Here is a 12596-nt window from a genome sequence, read left to right as displayed (position 1 = left end):
CAGGGTGCTGGTGACCGCAGGTTGTTTCACCAGGCAGCCCAAATCGATTACATCCATACACAATATAGTAAAGGCCTCACCCTTCAAGCCCACGTCAATTTCATAGAGAAAACACCAGGCCTCGGTGTCCTTTCCTATGGCAAGGAAACTTTGCTTGCATTCCTTAGGAGGCACAGTGGCTCAGGACTGCCCTACCCCAAGGACTCAGGCTGTGCAGCCCGACTGGTTGAGATCAGCCCTTCTGGCTCTCACGGATGAAACCAACTAGGAAAAGAGCCTCTCCTAAGCTGGGGAACGTGGTGGCTTTTCCTAGTCTTCAAAGGAACAGCACTCTGAGGGAGAGGAGCTGCTGACGTGTGGTAGCAAAATCTCCTCTGCTGAAGAGAAACATTTCGTTGTAAGCGGGTTCCATCAGCCTTGCCACCTTTTCTCCGCTGGCTATACTGGAGGGCAGTCTGTTGGCAGACTCCCCTGAGGCCCTGCTTCCCAGGCTGTGATACACACACGCCGCCTGCTTCAGCGCAAAGGGACAGCTTAAGGTAAGGTAAAAACCCTGTGTTGGCAAGTGCCTGCCTAACCCTCGCACAAGCAAAAGCATATTGGCCATTGGTCAAAGGCTTTCCCCACAAGCTTCACACGTTTGCTCCCATGTAGCCTCCGAAGGCCGAGTTGACCTAGCTAGGAATCAAAGTTCAGGAAAGGAACTCAGGGTGCTGGTGACTGCAGGTTATTTCACCAGGCAGCCCAAATCGAGTATATCCATACACAATGTAGTAAAGGCCTCACCCTTCAAGCCCTCGTCAATTTCATAGAGAAAACACCAGGCCTCGGTGTGCTTTCCTGTGGCAAGAAAACTTTGCTTGCATTCCTTAGGAGGCACAGTGGCTCAGGACTGCCCTACCCCAAGGACTCAGGCTGTGCAGCCCGACTGGTTGAGATCAGCCCTTCTGGCTCTCACGGATGAAACCAACTAGGAAAAGAGCCTCTCCTAAGCTGGGGAACGTGGTGGCTTTTCCTAGTCTTCAAAGGAACAGCACTGAGGGAGAGGAGCTGCTGAAGTGTGGTAGCAAAATCTCCTCTGCTGAAGAGAAACATTTCGTTGTAAGCGGGTTCCATCAGCCTTGCCACCTTTTCTCAGCTGGCATTACTGGAGGGCAGTCTGTTGGCAGACTCCCCCGAGGCCCTGCTTCCCAGGCTGTGATAGACACACGCCGCCTGCTTCAGCGCAAAGGGACAGCTTATGGTAAGTTAAAAACCCTGTGTTGGCAAGTGCCTTCCTATACCTCGCACAAGCACAAGCATATTGGCCATTGTTCAAAGTCTTTCCCCCAAGCTTCACACGTTTGTTCCCATGTAGCCTCCGAAGGCCGAGTTGACCTAGCTAGGAATCAAAGTTCAGCAAAGGTACTCAGGGTGCTGGTGACCGCAGGTTGTTTCACCAGGCAGCCCTAATCGATTACATCCATACACAATATAGTAAAGGCCTCACCCTTCAAGCCCACGTCAATTTCATAGAGAAAACACCAGGCCTCGGTGTGCTTTCCTGTGGCAAGGAAACTTTGCTTGCATTCCTTAGGAAGCACAGTGGCTCAGGACTGCCCTACCCCAAGGACTCAGGCTGTGCAGCCCGACTGGTTGAGATCAGCCCTTCTGGCTCTCACGGATGAAACCAACTAGGAAAAGAGCCTCTCCTAAGCTGGGGAACGTGGTGGCTTTTCCTAGTCTTCAAAGGAACAGCACTCTGAGGGAGAGGAGCTGCTGACGTGTGGTAGCAAAATCTCCTCTGCTGAAGAGAAACATTTCGTTGTAAGCGGGTTCCATCAGCCTTGCCACCTTTTCTCAGCTGGCATTACTGGAGGGCAGTCTGTTGGCAGACTACCCTGAGGCCCTGCTTCCCAGGCTGTGATAGACACACGCCGCCTGCTTCAGCGCAAAGTGACAGCTTATGGTAAGTTAAAAACCCTGTGTTGGCAAGTGCCTTCCTATACCTCGCACAAGCACAAGCATATTGGCCATTGTTCAAAGGCTTTCCCCCAGGCTTCACACGTTTGGTCCCATCTAGCCTCCGAAGGCCGAGTTGACCTAGCTAGGAATCAAAGTTCAGCAAAGGTACTCAGGGTGCTGGTGACCGCAGGTTGTTTCACCAGGCAGCCCAAATCGATTACATCCATACACAATATAGTAAAGGCCTCACCCTTCAAGCCCACGTCAATTTCATAGAGAAAACACCAGGCCTCGGTGTGCTTTCCTGTGGCAAGGAAACTTTGCTTGCATTCCTTAGGAGGCACAGTGGCTCAGGACTGCCCTACCCCAAGGACTCAGGCTGTGCAGCCCGACTGGTTGAGATCAGCCCTTCTGGCTCTCACGGATGAAACCAACTAGGAAAAGAGCCTCTCCTAAGCTGGGGAACGTGGTGGCTTTTCCTAGTCTTCAAAGGAACAGCACTCTGAGGGAGAGGAGCTGCTGACGTGTGGTAGCAAAATCTCCTCTGCTGAAGAGAAACATTTCGTTGTAAGCGGGTTCCATCAGCCTTGCCACCTTTTCTCAGCTGGCTATACTGGAGGGCAGTCTGTTGGCAGACTCCCCTGAGGCCCTGCTTCCCAGGCTGTGATACACACACGCCGCCTGCTTCAGTGCAAAGGGACAGCTTAAGGTAAGGTAAAAACCCTGTGTTGGCAAGTGCCTGCCTAACCCTCACACAAGCAAAAGCATATTGGCCATTGGTCAAAGGCTTTCCCCACAAGCTTCACACGTTTGCTCCCATGTAGCCTCCGAAGGCCGAGTTGACCTAGCTAGGTATCAAAGTTCAGGAAAGGAACTCAGGGTGCTGGTGACTGCAGGTTATTTCACCAGGCAGCCCAAATCGAGTAAATCCGTACACAATGTAGTAAAGGCCTCACCTTTCAAGCCCTCGTCAATTTCATAGAGAAAACACCAGGCCTCGGTGTGCTTTCCTGTGGCAAGAAAACTTTGCTTGCATTCCTTAGGAGGCACAGTGGCTCAGGACTGCCCTACCCCAAGGACTCAGGCTGTGCAGCCCGACTGGTTGAGATCAGCCCTTCTGGCTCTCACGGATGAAACCAACTAGGAAAAGAGCCTCTCCTAAGCTGGGGTACGTGGTGGCTTTTCCTAGTCTTCAAAGGAACAGCACTGAGGGAGAGGAGCTGCTGACGTGTGGTAGCAAAATCTCCTCTGCTGAAGAGAAACATTTCGTTGTAAGCGGGTTCCATCAGCCTTGCCACCTTTTCTCAGCTGGCATTACTGGAGGGCAGTCTGTTGGCAGACTACCCTGAGGCCCTGCTTCCCAGGCTGTGATAGACACACGCCGCCTGCTTCAGCGCAAAGTGACAGCTTATGGTAAGTTAAAAACCCTGTGTTGGCAAGTGCCTTCCTATACCTCGCACAAGCACAAGCATATTGGCCATTGTTCAAAGTCTTTCCCCCAAGCTTCACACGTTTGTTCCCATCTAGCCTCCGAAGGCCGAGTTGACCTAGCTAGGAATCAAAGTTCAGCAAAGGTACTCAGGGTGCTGGTGACCGCAGGTTGTTTCACCAGGCAGCCCTAATCGATTACATCCATACACAATATAGTAAAGGCCTCACCCTTCAAGCCCACGTCAGTTTCATAGAGAAAACACCAGGCCTCGGTGTGCTTTCCTTTGGCAAGGAAACTTTGCTTGCATTCCTTAGGAGGCACAGTGGCTCAGGACTGCCCTACCCCAAGGACTCAGGCTGTGCAGCCCGAATGGTTGAGATCAGCACTTCTGGCTCTCACGGATGAAACCAACTAGGAAAAGAGCCTCTCCTAAGCTCGGGAACGTGGTGGCTTTTCCTAGTCTTCAAAGGAACAGCACTCTGAGGGAGAGGAGCTGCTGACGTGTGGTAGCAAAATCTCCTCTGCTGAAGAGAAACATTTCGTTGTAAGCGGGTTCCATCAGCCTTGCCACCTTTTCTCAGCTGGCTATACTGGAGGGCAGTCTGTTGGCAGACTCCCCTGAGGCCCTGCTTCCCAGGCTGTGATACACACACGCCGCCTGCTTCAGCGCAAAGGGACAGCTTAAGGTAAGGTAAAAACCTCCGCTGGTGAAGAGAAACATTTCGTTGTAAGCGGGTTCCATCAGCCTTGCCACCTTTTCTCAGCTGGCATTACTGGAGGGCAGTCTGTTGGCAGACTACCCTGAGGCCCTGCTTCCCAGGCTGTGATACACACACGCCACCTGCTTCAGCGCAAAGGGACAGCTTAAGGTAAGGTAAAAACCCTATGTTGGCAAGTGCCTGCCTAACACTCGCACAAGCAAAAGCATATTGGCCATTGGTCAAAGGCTTTCCCCACAAGCTTCACACGTTTGCTCCCATGTAGCCTCCGAAGGCCGAGTTGACCTAGCTAGGAATCAAAGTTCAGGAAAGGAACTCAGGGTGCTGGTGACTGCAGGTTATTTCACCAGGCAGCCCAAAAAGAGTACAACCGTACACAATGTAGTAAAGGCCTCACCCTTCAAGCCCTCGTCAATTTCATAGAGAAAACACCAGGCCTCGGTGTGCTTTCCTGTGGCAAGAAAACTTTGCTTGCATTCCTTAGGAGGCACAGTGGCTCAGGACTGCCCTACCCCAAGGACTCAGGCTGTGCAGCCCGACTGGTTGAGATCAGCCCTTCTGGCTCTCACGGATGAAACCAACTAGGAAAAGAGCCTCTCCTAAGCTGGGGAACGTGGTGGCTTTTCCTAGTCTTCAAAGGAACAGCACTCTGAGGGAGAGGAGCTCCTGACGTGTGGTAGCAAAATCTCCTCTGCTGAAGAGAAACATTTCGTTGTAAGCGGGTTCCATCAGCCTTGCCACCTTTTCTCAGCTGGCTATACTGGAGGGCAGTCTGTTGGCAGACTCCCCTGAGGCCCTGCTTCCCAGGCTGTGATACACACACGCCGCCTGCTTCAGCGCAAAGGGACAGCTTAAGGTAAGGTAAAAACCTCCTCTGCTGAAGAGAAACATTTCGTTGTAAGCGGGTTCCATCAGCCTTGCCACCTTTTCTCAGCTGGCATTACTGGAGGGCAGTCTGTTGGCAGACTACCCTGAGGCCCTGCTTCCCAGGCTGTGATACACACACGCCGCCTGCTTCAGCGCAAAGGGACAGCTTAAGGTAAGGTAAAAACCCTGTGTTGGCAAGTGCCTGCCTAACCCTCGCACAAGCAAAAGCATATTGGCCATTGGTCAAAGGCTTTCCCCACAAGCTTCACACGTTTGCTCCCATGTAGCCTCCGAAGGCCGAGTTGACCTAGCTAGGAATCAAAGTTCAGGAAAGGAACTCAGGGTGCTGGTGACTGCAGGTTGTTTCTCCAGGCAGCCCAAATCGAGTACATCCATACACAATGTAGTAAAGGCCTCACCCTTCAAGCCCACGTCAATTTCATAGAGAAAACACCAGGCCTCGGTGTGCTTTCCTGTGGCAAGAAAACTTTGCTTGCATTCCTTAGGAGGCACAGTGGCTCAGGACTAGCCTACCCCAAAGACTGAGGCTGTGCAGCCCGACTGGTTGAGATCAGCCCTTCTGGCTCTCACGGATGAAACCAACTAGGAAAAGAGCCTCTCCTAAGCTGGGGAACGTGGTGGCTTTTCCTAGTCTTCAAAGGAACAGCACTCTGAGGGAGAGGAGCTGTTGACGTGTGGTAGCAAAATCTCCTCTGCTGAAGAGAAACATTTCGTTGTAAGCGGGTTCCATCAGCCTTGCCACCTTTTCTCAGCTGGCTATACTGGAGGGCAGTCTGTTGGCAGACTCCCGTGAGGCCCTGCTTCCCAGGCTGTGATACACACACGCCGCCTGCTTCAGCGCAATGGGACAGCTTAAGGTAAGGTAAAAACCTCCTCTGCTGAAGAGAAACATTTCGTTGTAAGCGGGTTCCATCAGCCTTGCCACCTTTTCTCAGCTGGCATTACTGGAGGGCAGTCTGTTGGCAGACTACCCTGAGGCCCTGCTTCCCAGGCTGTGATAGACACACGCCGCCTGCTTCAGCGCAAAGTGACAGCTTATGGTAAGTTAAAAACCCTGTGTTGGCAAGTGCCTTCCTATACCTCGCACAAGCACAAGCATATTGGCCATTGTTCAAAGGCTTTCCCCCAAGCTTCACACGTTTGGTCCCATCTAGCCTCCGAAGGCCGAGTTGACCTAGCTAGGAATCAGAGTTCAGCAAAGGTACTCAGGGTGCTGGTGACCGCAGGTTGTTTCACCAGGCAGCCCAAATCGATTACATCCATACACAATATAGTAAAGGCCTCACCCTTCAAGCCCACGTCAATTTCATAGAGAAAACACCAGGCCTCGGTGTGCTTTCCTGTGGCAAGGAAACTTTGCTTGCATTCCTTAGGAGGCACAGTGGCTCAGGACTGCCCTACCCCAAGGACTCAGGCTGTGCAGCCCGACTGGTTGAGATCAGCCCTTCTGGCTCTCACGGATGAAACCAACTAGGAAAAGAGCCTCTCCTAAGCTGGGGAACGTGGTGGCTTTTCCTAGTCTTCAAAGGAACAGCACTCTGAGGGAGAGGAGCTGCTGACGTGTGGTAGCAAAATCTCCTCTGCTGAAGAGAAACATTTCATTGTAAGCGGGTTCCATCAGCCTTGCCACCTTTTCTCAGCTGGCTATACTGGAGGGCAGTCTGTTGGCAGACTCCCCTGAGGCCCTGCTTCCCAGGCTGTGATACACACACGCCGCCTGCTTCAGCGCAAAGGGACAGCTTAAGGTAAGGTAAAAACCCTGTGTTGGCAAGTGCCTGCCTAACCCTCGCACAAGCAAAAGCATATTGGCCATTGGTCAAAGGCTTTCCCCACAAGCTTCACACGTTTGCTCCCATGTAGCCTCCGAAGGCCGAGTTGACCTAGCTAGGAATCAAAGTTCAGGAAAGGAACTCAGGGTGCTGGTGACTGCAGGTTATTTCACCAGGCAGCCCAAAAAGAGTACAACCGTACACAATGTAGTAAAGGCCTCACCCTTCAAGCCCTCGTCAATTTCATAGAGAAAACACCAGGCCTCGGTGTGCTTTCCTCTGGCAAGAAAACTTGCCTTGCATTCCTTAGGAGGCACAGTGGCTCAGGACTGCCCTACCCCAAGGACTCAGGCTGTGCAGCCCGACTGGTTGAGATCAGCCCTTCTGGCTCTCACGGATGAAACCAACTAGGAAAAGAGCCTCTCCTAAGCTGGGGAACGTGGTGGCTTTTCCTAGTCTTCAAAGGAACAGCACTGAGGGAGAGGAGCTGCTGACGTGTGGTAGCAAAATCTCCTCTGCTGAAGAGAAACATTTCGTTGTAAGCGGGTTCCATCAGCCTTGCCACCTTTTCTCAGCTGGCATTACTGGAGGGCAGTCTGTTGGCAGACTCCCCCGAGGCCCTGCTTCCCAGGCTGTGATACACACACGCCGCCTGCTTCAGCGCAAAGGGACAGCTTATGGTAAGTTAAAAACCCTGTGTTGGCAAGTGCCTTCCTATACCTCACACAAGCACAAGCATATTGGCCATTGTTCAAAGTCTTTCCCCCAATCTTCACACGTTTGTTCCCATCTAGCCTCCGAAGGCCGAGTTGACCTAGCTAGGAATCAAAGTTCAGCAAAGGTACTCAGGGTGCTGGTGACCGCATGTTGTTTCACCAGGCAGCCCAAATCTAGTACATCCATCCACAATATAGTAAAGGCCTCACCCTTCAAGCCCACGTCAATTTCATAGAGAAAACACCAGGCCTCGGTGTGCTTTCCTGTGGCAAGGAAACTTTGCTTGCATTCCTTAGGAGGCACAGTGGCTCAGGACTGCCCTACCCCAAGGACTCAGGCTGTGCAGCCCGACTGGTTGAGATCAGCCCTTCTGGCTCTCACGGATGAAACCAACTAGGAAAAGAGCCTCTCCTAAGCTGGGGAACGTGGTGGCTTTTCCTAGTCTTCAAAGGAACAGCACTCTGAGGGAGAGGAGCTGCTGACGTGTGGTAGCAAAATCTCCTCTGCTGAAGAGAAACATTTCGTTGTAAGCGGGTTCCATCAGCCTTGCCACCTTTTCTCAGCTGGCATTACTGGAGGGCAGTCTGTTGGCAGACTCCCCTGAGGCCCTGCTTCCCAGGCTGTGATACACACACGCCGCCTGCTTCAGCGCAAAGGGACAGCTTAAGGTAAGGTAAAAACCTCCTCTGCTGAAGAGAAACATTTCGTTGTAAGCGGGTTCCATCAGCCTTGCCACCTTTTCTCAGCTGGCATTACTGGAGGGCAGTCTGTTGGCAGACTACCCTGAGGCCCTGCTTCCCAGGCTGTGATACACACACGCCGCCTGCTTCAGCGCAAAGGGACAGCTTAAGGTAAGGTAAAAACCCTGTGTTGGCAAGTGCCTGCCTAACCCTCGCACAAGCAAAAGCATATTGGCCATTGTTCAAAGGCTTTCCCCACAAGCTTCACACGTTTGCTCCCATGTAGCCTCCGAAGGCCGAGTTGACCTAGCTAGGAATCAAAGTTCAGGAAAGGAACTCAGGGTGCTGGTGACTGCAGGTTGTTTCACCAGGCAGCCCAAATCGACTACATCCGTACACAATGTAGTAAAGGCCTCACCCTTCAAGCCCACGTCAATTTCATAGAGAAAACACCAGGCCTCGGTGTGCTTTCCTGTGGCAAGAAAACTTTGCTTGCATTCCTTAGGAGGCACAGTGGCTCAGGACTAGCCTACCCCAAGGACTGAGGCTGTGCAGCCCGACTGGTTGAGATCAGCCCTTCTGGCTCTCACGTATGAAACCAACTAGGAAAAGAGCCTCTCCTAAGCTGGGGAACGTGGTGGCTTTTCCTAGTCTTCAAAGGAACAGCACTCTGAGGGAGAGGAGCTGTTGACGTGTGGTAGCAAAATCTCCTCTGCTGAAGAGAAACATTTCGTTGTAAGCGGGTTCCCTCAGCCTTGCCACCTTTTCTCAGCTGGCTATACTGGAGGGCAGTCTGTTGGCAGACTCCCGTGAGGCCCTGCTTCCCAGGCTGTGATACACACACGCCGCCTTCTTCAGCGCAATGGGACAGCTTAAGGTAAGGTAAAAACCTCCTCTGCTGAAGAGAAACATTTCGTTGTAAGCGGGTTCCATCAGCCTTGCCACCTTTTCTCAGCTGGCATTACTGGAGGGCAGTCTGTTGGCAGACTACCCTGAGGCCCTGCTTCCCAGGCTGTGATAGACACACGCCGCCTGCTTCAGCGCAAAGTGACAGCTTATGGTAAGTTAAAAACCCTGTGTTGGCAAGTGCCTTCCTATACCTCGCACAAGCACAAGCATATTGGCCATTGTTCAAAGGCTTTCCCCCAAGCTTCACACGTTTGGTCCCATCTAGCCTCCGAAGGCCGAGTTGACCTAGCTAGGAATCAGAGTTCAGCAAAGGTACTCAGGGTGCTGGTGACCGCAGGTTGTTTCACCAGGCAGCCCAAATCGATTACATCCATACACAATATAGTAAAGGCCTCACCCTTCAAGCCCACGTCAATTTCATAGAGAAAACACCAGGCCTCGGTGTGCTTTCCTATGGCAAGGAAACTTTGCTTGCATTCCTTAGGAGGCACAGTGGCTCAGGACTGCCCTACCCCAAGGACTCAGGCTGTGCAGCCCGACTGGTTGAGATCAGCCCTTCTGGCTCTCACGGATGAAACCAACTAGGAAAAGAGCCTCTCCTAAGCTGGGGAACGTGGTGGCTTTTCCTAGTCTTCAAAGGAACAGCACTCTGAGGGAGAGGAGCTGCTGACGTGTGGTAGCAAAATCTCCTCTGCTGAAGAGAAACATTTCGTTGTAAGCGGGTTCCATCAGCCTTGCCACCTTTTCTCCGCTGGCTATACTGGAGGGCAGTCTGTTGGCAGACTCCCCTGAGGCCCTGCTTCCCAGGCTGTGATACACACACGCCGCCTGCTTCAGCGCAAAGGGACAGCTTAAGGTAAGGTAAAAACCCTGTGTTGGCAAGTGCCTGCCTAACCCTCGCACAAGCAAAAGCATATTGGCCATTGGTCAAAGGCTTTCCCCACAAGCTTCACACGTTTGCTCCCATGTAGCCTCCGAAGGCCGAGTTGACCTAGCTAGGAATCAAAGTTCAGGAAAGGAACTCAGGGTGCTGGTGACTGCAGGTTATTTCACCAGGCAGCCCAAATCGAGTATATCCGTACACAATGTAGTAAAGGCCTCACCCTTCAAGCCCTCGTCAATTTCATAGAGAAAACACCAGGCCTCGGTGTGCTTTCCTGTGGCAAGAAAACTTTGCTTGCATTCCTTAGGAGGCACAGTGGCTCAGGACTGCCCTACCCCAAGGACTCAGGCTGTGCAGCCCGACTGGTTGAGATCAGCCCTTCTGGCTCTCACGGATGAAACCAACTAGGAAAAGAGCCTCTCCTAAGCTGGGGAACGTGGTGGCTTTTCCTAGTCTTCAAAGGAACAGCACTGAGGGAGAGGAGCTGCTGACGTGTGGTAGCAAAATCTCCTCTGCTGAAGAGAAACATTTCGTTGTAGGCGGGTTCCATCAGCCTTGCCACCTTTTCTCAGCTGGCATTACTGGAGGGCAGTCTGTTGGCAGACTCCCCCGAGGCCCTGCTTCCCAGGCTGTGATACACACACGCCGCCTGCTTCAGCGCAAAGGGACAGCTTATGGTAAGTTAAAAACCCTGTGTTGGCAAGTGCCTTCCTATACCTCGCACAAGCACAAGCATATTGGCCATTGTTCAAAGTCTTTCCCCCAAGCTTCACACGTTTGTTCCCATGTAACCTCCGAAGGCCGAGTTGACCTAGCTAGGAATCAAAGTTCAGCAAAGGTACTCAGGGTGCTGGTGACCGCAGGTTGTTTCACCAGGCAGCCCTAATCGATTACATCCATACACAATATAGTAAAGGCCTCACCCTTCAAGCCCACGTCAGTTTCATAGAGAAAACACCAGGCCTCGGTGTGCTTTCCTTTGGCAAGGAAACTTTGCTTGCATTCCTTAGGAGGCACAGTGGCTCAGGACTGCCCTACCCCAAGGACTCAGGCTGTGCAGCCCGAATGGTTGAGATCAGCACTTCTGGCTCTCACGGATGAAACCAACTAGGAAAAGAGCCTCTCCTAAGCTCGGGAACGTGGTGGCTTTTCCTAGTCTTCAAAGGAACAGCACTCTGAGGGAGAGGAGCTGCTGACGTGTGGTAGCAAAATCTCCTCTGCTGAAGAGAAACATTTCGTTGTAAGCGGGTTCCATCAGCCTTGCCACCTTTTCTCAGCTGGCTATACTGGAGGGCAGTCTGTTGGCAGACTCCCCTGAGGCCCTGCTTCCCAGGCTGTGATACACACACGCCGCCTGCTTCAGCGCAAAGGGACAGCTTAAGGTAAGGTAAAAACCTCCTCTGCTGAAGAGAAACATTTCGTTGTAAGCGGGTTCCATCAGCCTTGCCACCTTTTCTCAGCTGGCATTACTGGAGGGCAGTCTGTTGGCAGACTACCCTGAGGCCCTGCTTCCCAGGCTGTGATACACACACGCCGCCTGCTTCAGCGCAAAGGGACAGCTTAAGGTAAGGAAAAAATCCTGTGTTGGCAAGTGCCTGCCTAACCCTCGCACAAGCAAAAGCATATTGGCCATTGGTCAAAGGCTTTCCCCACAAGCTTCACACGTTTGCTCCCATGTAGCCTCCGAAGGCCGAGTTGACCTAGCTAGGAATCAAAGTTCAGGAAAGGAACTCAGGGTGCTGGTGACTGCAGGTTGTTTCTCCAGGCAGCCCAAATCGAGTACATCCATACACAATGTAGTAAAGGCCTCACCCTTCAAGCCCACGTCAATTTCATAGAGAAAACACCAGGCCTCGGTGTGCTTTCCTGTGGCAAGAAAACTTTACTTGCATTCCTTAGGAGGCACAGTGGCTCAGGACTAGCCTACCCCAAGGACTGAGGCTGTGCAGCCCGACTGGTTGAGATCAGCCCTTCTGGCTCTCACGGATGAAACCAACTAGGAAAAGAGCCTCTCCTAAGCTGGGGAACGTGGTGGCTTTTCCTAGTCTTCAAAGGAACAGCACTCTGAGGGAGAGGAGCTGTTGACGTGTGGTAGCAAAATCTCCTCTGCTGAAGAGAAACATTTCGTTGTAAGCGGGTTCCATCAGCCTTGCCACCTTTTCTCAGCTGGCTATACTGGAGGGCAGTCTGTTGGCAGACTCCCGTGAGGCCCTGCTTCCCAGGCTGTGATACACACACGCCGCCTGCTTCAGCGCAATGGGACAGCTTAAGGTAAGGTAAAAACCTCCTCTGCTGAAGAGAAACATTTCGTTGTAAGCGGGTTCCATCAGCCTTGCCACCTTTTCTCAGCTGGCATTACTGGAGGGCAGTCTGTTGGCAGACTACCCTGAGGCCCTGCTTCCCAGGCTGTGATAGACACACGCCGCCTGCTTCAGCGCAAAGTGACAGCTTATGGTAAGTTAAAAACCCTGTGTTGGCAAGTGCCTTCCTATAGCTCGCACAAGCACAAGCATATTGGCCATTGTTCAAAGGCTTTCCCCCAAGCTTCACACGTTTGGTCCCATCTAGCCTCCGAAGGCCGAGTTGACCTAGCTAGGAATCAGAGTTCAGCAAAGGTACTCAGGGTGCTGGTGACCGCAGGTTGTTTCACCAGGC

The sequence above is a fragment of the Eubalaena glacialis genome, chromosome 15 (genome assembly GCF_028564815.1).
Source record: "Eubalaena glacialis isolate mEubGla1 chromosome 15, mEubGla1.1.hap2.+ XY, whole genome shotgun sequence".
NCBI lineage: Eukaryota > Metazoa > Chordata > Mammalia > Artiodactyla > Balaenidae > Eubalaena > Eubalaena glacialis.
Note: the sequence above shows the minus strand (reverse complement) of the source record.